We start from the raw sequence: 12,180 nt of genomic DNA on the forward strand, positions 1-12,180 counted from the left end.
CTGGGAGGTGGGGCTTAGCTTCTCGGCACAACTTGTTCCTTGCATCTGTTCAGTGAGCTTAAGTGGGGAAAGAAAGATTTCTTCAGGCGTGTGGTCACACCGGATCCATGTGCGTGCAGAAGGGGATGCTACAGAGTCTCTGGTGCCATCAGCAGAAGCCAAATCTAACACCCCTGGTCTGACTCTGGGATAGAATTAGAACATAAAACCTGAGTTGGGAGCTGGCACAGGTATCCTTGGAAGACAGGAAGTGAGTCAGGCCCTAGACATCTGTCACCAGCTCTCCTGAGCACCTGGCCCTGGATTCCTGGGCTCAATCATGTGAGAACTCAGCTTTCTCTCTGTAGGGATGACTTGGGCCAACCTGAGCTATGCAGATGAGACTTGCTCACTCTTTTTCAGACACAAGGGACATCCTTACAGGCCAGGGGTAGAACATCAGGCAGGATTCAGGCTGAGCCAGTGTGGAATTCCTGCTGCAGTCAGAACTGAATGATCTGGGTATTCCTCCCCAGCTCTGCAGGCAGAACTACAAAACAGAAAATGCCAGGCTGTTTGGCTTCCTATGAGATGAGACACCAGCCTGACATCATCTTCGTAGAAAATCACTCAGGAGAGGAACTTCTGACATTCCCATTAAGGCTTTCCTGGGGTTTATAAATGTGTTAACTGGTAATAATAGCTATCATTATTGTAATGATAATTCTCATTATTGCTATTTTAACATTTCTCGAGAGCTGCTCATCTTACCCTTTGTGTCTTTTTGAACTGAAATCACACCAAGATGCAGCTGTGTGGTGAAAAACACCAAGAGGCTTGTTAACTTCAGGTTGCTAAGCAAGTAAGAGGCAGCTGCTCTCCAAGGCTCAGGGAACATTCCAGAAGAGGGGATGGAGAGAATGTAAGATCCACAGATGGAGAAGAGGGCTGCAAAATGCCTCCATCTGGACAGGATGTGGTCATCACAGCCATGAACACACAGTAGCCATGGACATCCACACGAGGCCTGCACAAGACTGAGCACTTTACATTCAGTAATGAACAGGAAAGGTGCCCATGACGCCCCAGCCCCAGTGGGGGAGCTAGAAGGGGTCAGTTCCAAAGGAGACTACACTTGCCCAAATTCTGGCAGTTAGGCAAAAGCCAGCATTCCTCAGGAACTTGTGAAGCTGGTTCCCCTCTCCCAAAAGGAGCCATTTTCTTATCACTAGTGGAAGGGGCAAATGGATCTCCGTGGTGCCTATCAGCACACCAAAGCACATGCTGGCCTCCAGGCTCCCTCCCATCACAAGTACCTGTTACACATGCAAAGCCCTGCTGGCATCCTGACCCTCCCTTACCCTAAAGTTCTCCAGATGATGGGCTCCCTCCCCTCCAGACACTCCTCCTTATAACCCTGCTAGTTTGGCTATGCTCTCTCTCGGTTCTTCTATTTTGCCCTCTCTTGGTTCTCTCTCGGTCTCCTTTGCCTGCACTTTCTCTGTCTTGCTCTCTAGCTCTCCCTCTTTCTATCTCTCAGGTCCAGTGTGGTGATATTTTGTTTGTGCTCTAACAAACAAAACTTATCTGGGGATCAGAGGACAGAGCCAGCCACTATATTAGGCCAGATTAAGTGCTCTTAATCCTATCACCTGGGAGGCAGAGATCCGTCTGGATCTCTGTGAGTTCAAGGCCACAATGGGAACTGAGCCAGCATGGTGGCACACACCTTTAATCCCAGCACTTGAGAACTCATGTCTTTGCTTGGGAAAGGACACATGCCTTTAATCCCAGGAAGTGATGGTAGGAAGCACAAAGGTATATAAAGCGTGAGGACTAGGAACTAGAAGTTTTTAGCAGCAGCTCAGCGGAGATCAATTCAGGTAAAGACTCAGAGGCTTTCAGTCTGAGGAAACAAAATCAGCTGAGGAGTTGTCGAGGTGAGGTTGGTTGTGGCTTGTTCTGTTTCTCTAATCTTTCAGCCTTCACCCCAATATCTGACCCTGGGTTTTCTTTTTCTTTTTTTTTAATTAATAAGACCATTCAGCAATTCATCTTATAGTCCAGTCTGCTACTTTCTGTCTCTGCTCTGGATTCTCTCCGTGGCGCTTCTGTCTGTTCTCTCCTTCATATCTACAATAAAAACCTTCTCTTTAATCATACGTTGGAGTGGTCAAGTTCTCAGTTTATACATCTGTCCCAAACTCCTGAGTTTATACAGGAGCTGCTCCAGTTAGTGTGCAATACCTATACAAAAAATAACTTGGACTAGAAGGATGACTCCATGGTTAAGAGAAGAGCACATGCTGCTCTTGCAGAGGATGAGTTCAGTTCCCAGCACCACATCAAGCAGCTCACAGCCACCTGAAACTCTGTTTCCAGGGGAGCTGACACCCTCATCTGGCCTCTGTGGCTGTACTCACATGCACACATACACACAGATACACACACATAAAAAAAGTTTTTGTATCTTTCATCTAAATCAGGTAAAGTGGCGCACACCTGGAATCCCAGCACGAGGGAGGCTGAGACAGGAGTCTGACTAGATTTAAGGATCACTCCATGAGATGGAACCCACGCCAGACACTGCTAGGGCAGCTAAGATCCTGAGACTAGATAGGCTATGGTCCCAGAGGAAGAACAAATACTAAAGGAACATAGCAATAAAATGACTCCTAATGACACACAGGAGTCTCAGCCTCCCTAGTGCTGAGTTCGAGGCTAACCTGGGAAACCTAGTGAATTTTGGGCCAGCCTGGGCTAAAAGTGAGAATCTGTCTCAAACAAAACAAAACATCACATTTCTAAGACTTGTCATTGCAACTCAGGCAATTTCCTTGGTTTTCTCATCTGCAGAGCAGATCCAGGCTACCCAGTGAGAATGTAGATGCTCACAGCCAAATTCATCAAGTCATGTGATCCTTTGTAGATTCTGGGTTTGTTTTCCAGGTTTCACAGTTTCTACAACAGGATTTTATAGAATATGCAGCTGTCTCCCTGTCTTTCTTATGGCTGGAGATTGGATCATGGAAGTGGAAATAGAGAGATGTGGACAAAGAACATGAGGGCCAGTGAGAGGCAAACAGGATGGTAGGGGTATCACAGTCATGAGACTATGTCGTTTAGTGTGAAGGATCTCCCGCATGGACAGCTTTGGGGAATGGGAAGCAGGCTGTGGAAGGTTCACAGGAACACACTGTGCTTCCTGATCCCTTCTTCTCCCTCATCAATAACAGTGAAAGTGTGAGCAAAGGCGGTGGATGTTCTTCTTACATATACACATTGTTTATGTTTTTTACTTTGGTTCTTAGTTTTACACTTGTACTTAATATATTCTGGTTACTCTCACCTGAGCCTCTCCTCCATCTATGCCAGGCTGTTGACCGGTCCGATCTGGTACAGACCCAGTACAGGTCATGATTGCTATGGCATTTCACAACCCATCTTGCTATCTTCTAACTTTTACATTCTTTCTGCTCCCTCTTCCAGAATGTTCCTTGAACCTTAGAAGGGATGATATAAGTGTCTTGTCTCAGGCTAAGTCCTCACTGTTCCTTATTCTCGACACTATGTACAGCCATGAGCAGACATTCTTATTTAGCAGCTATAAAAACAGAACAAAAAAATGGCCAATTAAAAAAAGCCAACACATTGATCACATTCTCCACTGAGCGGACTGGGAGGCACCCGGGCGCTTTCCTCTTCGCACTGTCGGAAAGATTTAACGAGTTGGTGGCCTTAAGGTGGGTGCAGAACTCAGGAGCGATGCTGTCATTACAGCATCGTCGAAATCCAGCCGTCACCCACAAGCACCAGCCGAGCCAACCCAACTCTTCCCTCTTCCCCACCCCAAGTCCAGTCCCAGTCAAGTTTCTATCCACACTGGGGTGACTGAATGAGCCCCCATGAGTGTGGAAAGGAACTAAAAATATCCTGAGATTTAAGCCATGAGATCTGCTCATGACAGTGCTCGGCCCTGGGCAGGCAAACAAAAGGGGCAGAGGCAGAGGCTGCCTGTGCCCCTGCCTGTGGGGAGCCCTTCATGCTGCACATTGAGAGTCAGTATCCAAGTTCATGTTTACTGAGCCTCTGTGGGGTGCCTCGGGGAGCAAGATGAGCTCCTCTGCCTGACTAGAATCTCCAAGATGCTCAAAATGACTAAATTTCCTTCTAGTTTGTTCTCAGTTCCCTCACTAGTCATGTGTAATTAAGCATCCAGTAACTTCTGGGATTTCAAAGACTGAAACTGAGCTTTCACAGTTAAGAGGCAGACATGGTTGGGAGATATAAAATATACTGATATTTTCCTGGTGAGATGTTGAAAGGATTCAACGAGCTAATGAGCCTGAGGTTATGTACAGAGTCAATGCCACTGCTGAGGCCTCTCTGTAGAACTCACACCTGGACTCCCCTATGGCTGTGAGCTCTTCCCACTGTGGCTCTGGGCTCCTCTCTGTGGCTGTGGGCTCTTCCCACTGTGGCTCTGGGCTCCTCTCTGTGGCTGTGAGCTCTTCCCACTGTGGCTCTGGGCTCCTCTCTGTGGCTGTGGGCTCTTCCCACTGTGGCTCTGGGCTCCTCTCTGTGGCTGTGAGCTCTTCCCACTATGGCTCTGGGCTCCTCTCTGTGGCTGTGAGCTCTTCCCACTGTGGCTCTGGGCTCCTCTCTGTGGCTGTGGACTCTTCCCACTGTGGCTCTGGCTCCTCTCTGTGGCTGTGGGCTCTTCCCACTGTGGCTCTGGGCTCCTCTCTGTGGCTGTGGGCTCTTCCCACTGTGGCTCTGGGCTCCTCTCTGTGGCTGTGAGCTCTTCCCACTGTGGCTCTGGGCTCCTCTCTGTGGCTGTGGGCTCTTCCCATGAACCATTTCAAGGAGCGTCCGAGGGACTTGGGAGATGAGCAGTAGAGTGCCACCTCCCAAGCATGAGGACTTGAGTTCAGATATCCAGCTCCTGGAAAATCGAGGAATGGGGTGCACACCTGTAGTCTCAGTGCTAGGGAGGGGTGCAGAGGGTGGGGGAGGTAGGCAGAACTCTAAACCTCATTCACCTTCCTGGCTGATACCCTGAATTCCAAGTTCAGTGAGAGACTCTGTCTCAAAAATAAGATGGAGAACAATTGAGGAAGATACCTCGATTGTTAACCTTTGGCATTCCCACAGGCATGCCTCTGATCACACACACACACACACACACACACACACACACACACACACACACACAGAGCAGGACATGGAACTGCCACAAAAGAGTCTGGCTTGAAGCTCCATGAAGCATCAGCAAGCTTTGCTCTCAATCAGGACTTACTTACCTAATAGCATCGGAGAGGAAGGGGGAAAGTTCTTTGCCATATTAGTTTTAAAATCTAATTGAGGAGAATTCTGTTGCCTAGACAATGGCGTATTGAATTGTTCAGTGACAGTAAGCATGTATAAAAAATACCCCCAATCTTTAGGACTATGGAGTAGAATAAATCTTGTGAGTTTTCAGCCATGGCTCCCGTGTATCATGCCTAGCAATTGTGTTAGGAATGGAAATGAGATGGTGAAGGCCTAAAGGATCCTGGAGCAGGATGGCAGCACCCCAGGGCAGCTGGCCTCTGGTGGCAAGTGCACATATCTAAGAGGCAGGAGTCAGAAAGGAATGGGGGTGTGCGGAGGACCCCAGAGGATCCATCAGCCATAGTGTGTCCATAGAGCAGCACATTTGCTGGGTTAAAAAAAAACTATTAGATTTCTTCATGTGTGTTCATAGGTGTGCAGGTACATGCCTGAATACCAGTGTGAGGTTTTTCTTTTTTCAGGTGTGTGTGTGTGTGTTACTGTTGCAGTTACTGTGGAGGCTAGAAGAGAGTGTGAGATCCCCTGGACATAGAACTGCTAGACATAGATGCTGGTAGTTGAACTCAGGTTAGCACCTGCCCTTAACCACTGACAATCTCTCCAGCCCTCACCTCTTTTTTTTTTTTTTTTTTTTTTTTTGAGACAGGGCCTCCTGCTGGCCAGGAGCTCACCAAGTAGGCTAGGCTGGCTGTCCAGCAAGCCCAGGACCCGCCTGGCTGGCCTCCTCAGTCCTGTCACTATAAGTGTGCACAACCACACATTTCCCATGGTTCTGGGGACTGAACCCTGGTCCTCACATCTGTAAAGCAGGCACTTTATTAACTGAGCCATCTTCCCAGCCCCGTTTATACTGGGTTTCTTTGGGTAGGAAATGAGAAAAGCCCACTCAGGTCAGTTTGAAGAAAGAGGGATGTTTACTAGGCAAATTCTGCTGAAGCTCAGAGTTTGGCAGGGCCAGCCCGAGGCTGGAGAGGAACCTCAGGTTTTCTGGTCCCTCTCTATGTGATGACTCAGCTCCACTAGGCTTGTGTCTCCCAGTGTAAGGACAGAGGGCGCGATGCATGTGACCAAGAAAGGCCTGGGCATGAGTGGTAAAGACAAAACCCACCCACATGAGCTTGTTCACCTGGGGGGCTGACTGCACAGGACATGAGACACTGTTGGTGGTGGTAGAGTCCCAGGGTCTCAGAAGCTGGCACTGGGATTGGTGTAGAAGCAGCGTCCCAGGGGCCATGTGTGTTGATCATGACACTCACGTAGAGGCAGCAAAGAACTCCGAAAATTAGCCAGACCCAAATGCCTGGTGCCCTGAAGCCCCACAGGGTTGGCACAGAGGCATCTTGCTGAAAAGTACACATAGTCTGCTGCCACCACTTGACTTATTAGAAAAGATTTAAATATTATTATTTTATGTGTGTGTATGCTTGTCTGCTTTTTTATAGGTGTACTACATACATGCAAGTGCCCACCAAGGCCAGACAAGTGTCAGATTCCCTGAAACTGGAGTTGCAGGTGGCTGTGAACGATCCAATATAGGTGCTGAGAACCAAACTTGAGTCCTGTGTGAGAGCAGCGAGTTCTCGGAATATTTAATCTCAATCCTCATTGATCAATTAATTAATCAATTAAGATTAATAATTTAATCTTAATCTCTTAGTAAGCTATCTCTCAAAGACCCCATTTTTCCAAAGTGCATGCGTTTGTTTGTGTGTGTGTGTGTGTGTGTGTGTGTGTGTGTGTGTGTGTGTGTGTGCATGTGTGGTGTATATATGTGGGGTGTCTGAGAAGGCCAGAGGAGAACATCAGGTACCCTTCTCTATCACTCTCCACCGTATTCTCTTGAGGCAGGGTCTCTCACTGAACCCAGAGCTAGGGTAGTGGCTACTGAACCCCAGGATTCCTCCTGTCTACCCTCACTGCACTGAGGTTACGGGAGTGTGCGGTTACAGGCTTTTATGTGGATCCTGGGACTTGAACTCAGGTCCTCTAGCTTGCACAGCAAGCGTTCTTACCTACCTCTCCAGCCCATCACTCCACTGAATGCCGATCCAGCCTGGACCCTGTCTTCTTTGGGGGGCTTTTCCTGAGTCTTGTGGGTGATCTCCAGCCCATAAATTATGGCATTTTGCAAACTTCTCTCCAAGTGTGTCACCACCAGCCCTGATTTGGCTCCTAGGACAAGGGCTACTTAGCTTCTGAATGTTAAGGGCTGGCTAGCACCCATGCTGAGGTCAGGACTCCCCATTTCTTGTGTGTTAAGCTGGGCTACTTTTCAGCCAATTCCTGAAAGCCTTGTCTGCATTTGTTAGAACAACAGCCTCTACCATGAGCAGATTCAGTGTTCATTATGAACACCACAGCAGTTCAGACCCAGTTCCTACAACAGAGTGATGCAAAGCTAATATATTTTTTTTCCCTGTTTCCTCATTTGACAAGTGAGAAAACTCAAGTATAGACTGATGTCACAGCAGGCTCCCAAAATCACACCTAGATACATGTCAACAAATTAGAAAGCCTAGATGAAATGGATAAATTCCTAGAAACAGGTACCCAGCCAAGATCAGATCAGAAAGAAATGGAAATTTTGAACAGCCTGGCAAAAAGCAAGAAGACTGAATAGGGAAAAGTCCCCATCAAAGAAACCCCAGGACCCAATGCTTGCACTTGCTGAATTCAATCACATATTCAAAAAGGACTAATCCCAATTTTTAAATTTTCCAAAATCGTAAACTGCCCCCCACACATACACATACAAAAGAATCTGAAATTATTTGGTATCAGGGACATTACTCTGACATCAAAGCCAGGCAAGGTTATTATAAAAACATAAAATAAAATTATGGGATGATAACCCTGGTGGACACAGATGCAAACATTGTAAACTAAATCATAGCAAACCAAATTCAACAGCCCCTTAAACTACAAAGACCTCTTGTCCTAACCAAGCTAATCTTAGCTCAGGGGACAAGAGTCCAACAGATGTGATAACTAATCTATGTGCCATGTTAACCAAAGGGCCAAGACGGCAGAGTCATCTTAGCAGAGATAAAAATTGCACCCAAGTTCGTGGCTCGGAGTTTAGGAGCACTGGCTGCTCACATAGAGGACCCAGGTTCAGTTCCCAGCATCCACATGGCTGCTCACACAATCTGATAACTCCAGTTCCAGAGGCTCTGATGCCCCCTCCTGGCCTTCTCAAGCACTGCATGCAGGTGGCACACATGTACACACAGCCAAAACACCCGTAAATATAAAAATAAATAAATAAAAATTTAAAAAACTCTGAAATATTCTTTACCCATAGGCCCCAGAGTAACAAACCCACAGCTGAAATCACGTTCAAAGCTAAAAAGATGAACTCTTTCCTTTGAGGACAAGTTATCTGAAAAGAAATCAAGAAAAAATATCCCATCCAAAAAACTATTACATTTACTGTATGTGTGTATATGTGTATATGTATGTGTGTATGTGTGTGTATACATGGGTATGTATATATTGTGTATGTGTATATGTATGTGTGTATGTATGTGTATCTGTGTGTGCATGTGTGTATGTATGTGTATCTGTGTGTGCATGTGTGTATGTGTGTGTATACATGTGTATGTATGGTGTGTGTGTGTGTGTGTGTGTGTGTGTGTGTGTGTTTTCACATGCATGCCACGGTGTGCCTGTAGAAGCCTGAGAACAGCTTTTAGGAGTCTGTTTTCTACTTCTGCTGTGTGGGAAAACAGGGATCACATTTATTGCTAGAGCAAGTACTTTTACCTGCTGGCTGGTCTCACCAGCCCCATTTATGATAGCATACAAAAAGTAAAACAAAAATGCTTAGGAATAAATTTAACCAAGCTGATGAACGTTCTATGTATTGAAAACTGTAGCACACAGGTATAAGAAACTGAAGACAATACAAATAAATGGAAGATGCCCATCTAATAAGATGCTAATGTATCCTGGTGATCAGTTGTTTTGTCTTTTACCTACTCTTCAGTAATTTCACACATGCATACAATGAGTCTTGATCATACCCACCCCACCTCTCCTTCCCTTCCCACCTTTCGCCCACTCTTTTTGCTGTTGCCTTAGCAAGCAGCCTGCTGCATCTGTCCGGTTAGTGCGGCTGGAATGCTGGCTGAACTAATTGGCTTGCTTTGAGCAGGTAACCACAGCAATGAACTACATCACGTCCGGAAGAGCATCTCACAGCATCCTTCCCACCCTCCAGCTCTACGTGATGGTTAATGTTGCCAAGTGGCACATGGAAGGCTGAGGCAGGAAGATTGTCGTGAGTTCAAGGCCAGCCTGGGACACATAGCAAGATCCTGTCTCATCTTGATTGGCAGAAGAAGCACGAGTGGGTGCCTCTTCACTTCTTGATTTATTTCTAGTCACACGGTATTTGACAGATTCCAGAAGGATCCTCTTCGTGCCAGAATTCTGCTGTCCAAAAGATTCACCCTCCTGTCTTCCATCCTCTGTGCTTCCCATTGCAAAATCCTAAACTCTTCCGACAGAGGTCAGGCTGCCTCTCAGCTGGGCTACAGATTGAGTCCGTGTTCTCCCAGATTTCACACTTTAACCTCCAGTGTGGTGGTATTTGGAAAGAACGTCTCTCTAGGGTTAGCTTAGACTATGAAAGTCAATGGGATTAGTCACCTTAAAAAAAAAAAAAGTGAACTATAATTCTCTTTCCTCTCCATCCCCTCTCTGTCTCTCTCAGGTGCACTGTGCTGGTGAGCACACAACCCTGCCATGTGAAGACACAGCAAGAAGAGAGCTCTCAGCAAGCCAGGAAGCCTCCACCAGACACCAGTTTCCTAGTGCCCATCTCCAGAACTGTGAGAAACAACAGTTGTTGTCCGTGTCTCTCTGTCTGCTGCTATTGTTACAGCATTCTCACATCAGGACCAATCGGGTACAAACCCTGGATAGTCTTGGCCATATTTCATCCATGAACTGCTCTACCCCTCAGCTTTGTATCTGGCCATGTTGTTGACTCTGGTGGATGGAATGTCAGCAGGTGTGGCACAGACAATGGCTTGAATACACACGTGTGATTGGCTGGCCTTCTTTCAATACACATGTGTGGTGATTGGCTGACCTGCCCGCCTCTGACATGGGAAAAACTTTGTTCTTTGTAGCAGACCAGAACCCAATTTCCAGCCAACAGATCAGGTGACCCACAGATCTGGGAGACAAAAACAAATGCCTGCCATTATGTATCAACATCTGAAAGGGACATCGAGAAGCCATCCCAGGTGGCCCTGGGTGGGTTTTCTTGGGAGCACAGAGGCTCACTAAGCCTTCTGGCTGGGCAGTTTCCTTGTGGGCATCGCTGATGTCTGCTGTGGCTGATCACCCAGAGATGCTCCTGAAGCCCCTGCCTGGGTACATAGATGTGGACACCGTTTGGGGAGAAGACTCAGAAGTGGGTGTACTGATATAATGATGTTGGGCTCTTCTGATTTGCAGAGTGTCCCTTGACCTCTTTTGTTTCGTACATTCCCACCCTGAGCGCAGTCCCAAACCTGTCTCTGCCAGATTTCAGTCTACTATTAAGCCATGTAAAGAAAGCTGTCCTTCAAAGGGATTAACTAAACCAGCATATTATTTCAGAATTTCATTTAAAAATAAAGAAAGGATGAGCCAGGCACTATTCCTTACCTGCTCCATGGAGTGCTCAACGTCCATGACTCTAGAAGAAAACAAGTCAACATTAAATGGCGGCACACCTGGAAGGGGCAAGAATTCACCGACAAGTTGGAATGTTCTAGAAGGAAATCTGAAATAGCACAAAGTTGCCTAAAATTAAAAGGGTGTGAAAGGGACAGGTCCTGAGAAGAAAGCTTACGTAACCTCAGACTCCTGTGCAGCATCCCTGTCTCCAGGGTGAGAGCAAAGTAACACTCTGCAGAAGGCGTCTGTTTTGCCCAGGAAGCAGGCATAGGAACTGTTGTTTATTTTTGACCTTCAAAGACTCCATGGAGATTCCAGGGCTTAGCCTGGTCCCTGATCTGCCCCTGAGCCCACACTGATTACGTTCTGACTTGGGCATCTTCTACTGAAGCACATAACACCGGAAACAGAGCTTGCCATGGGGAAAGGGAGTCTGTGGGACCACGCTGTTTTCTAACAGCGCTTTAAACTGCCCAAGTGTTGAGTGCAGCAAAACAGACGGCCCGTTTGATTCTGGAGGGAAACGGACTATCAATACAGATCCAATTAAAAAGCAACAAAATAAAAGACGAAAGCACTCATCCAGACCCAACTCCGTCTGAATCATATGCATGACTCACACATGACTCGTGTAAAGTGTTTGGGTGTGATGCCCAATGCTGAGTGTCCCAAGAGTCTAGTTGACAGTGGTAGTTAATATTCATGACTGGCTTCTGTGGCTTGGGCTGTGCCATAGTCTGATGTCTCTCTTCCTCTGCTCAACAGTTTTAGAAAGATTCCACGATCTACTAATCATTTATCAGACTTTTATTCTGCTCCAGGTTACATGTCATACTTGTTGATATTATTGAGATATGCTACCTATCAATAAAAAGATTTTAATTTTTAAAAAATTTATGTGTATGTGTGTTTGGCTTGCTTGTATGTCTGTGCACTGAATGAAAAAAAGAAATAAGGTAAGAAAACATGACTGTTCCTAGGTATGGTGGAGGAGAAAGTTTATTGTGGATATGTGGGTGAGCATGGCCAGAGGCAGGGACATCTGGGAGACTCCAGAGTGGACACGGCTAGACTGAGCTGGGACGTGTGAGGAGATGGGGAGGAGACAGGGGAGAGAGGGAAACCTGGTGCAGCAGCCAGGCGGCCCAAAGATACAAAGAGAGCGGGCAACCAAAATGGTCGGATTATATAGAG

Source organism: Peromyscus leucopus, chromosome 7, assembly GCF_004664715.2.
Source record: "Peromyscus leucopus breed LL Stock chromosome 7, UCI_PerLeu_2.1, whole genome shotgun sequence".
NCBI lineage: Eukaryota > Metazoa > Chordata > Mammalia > Rodentia > Cricetidae > Peromyscus > Peromyscus leucopus.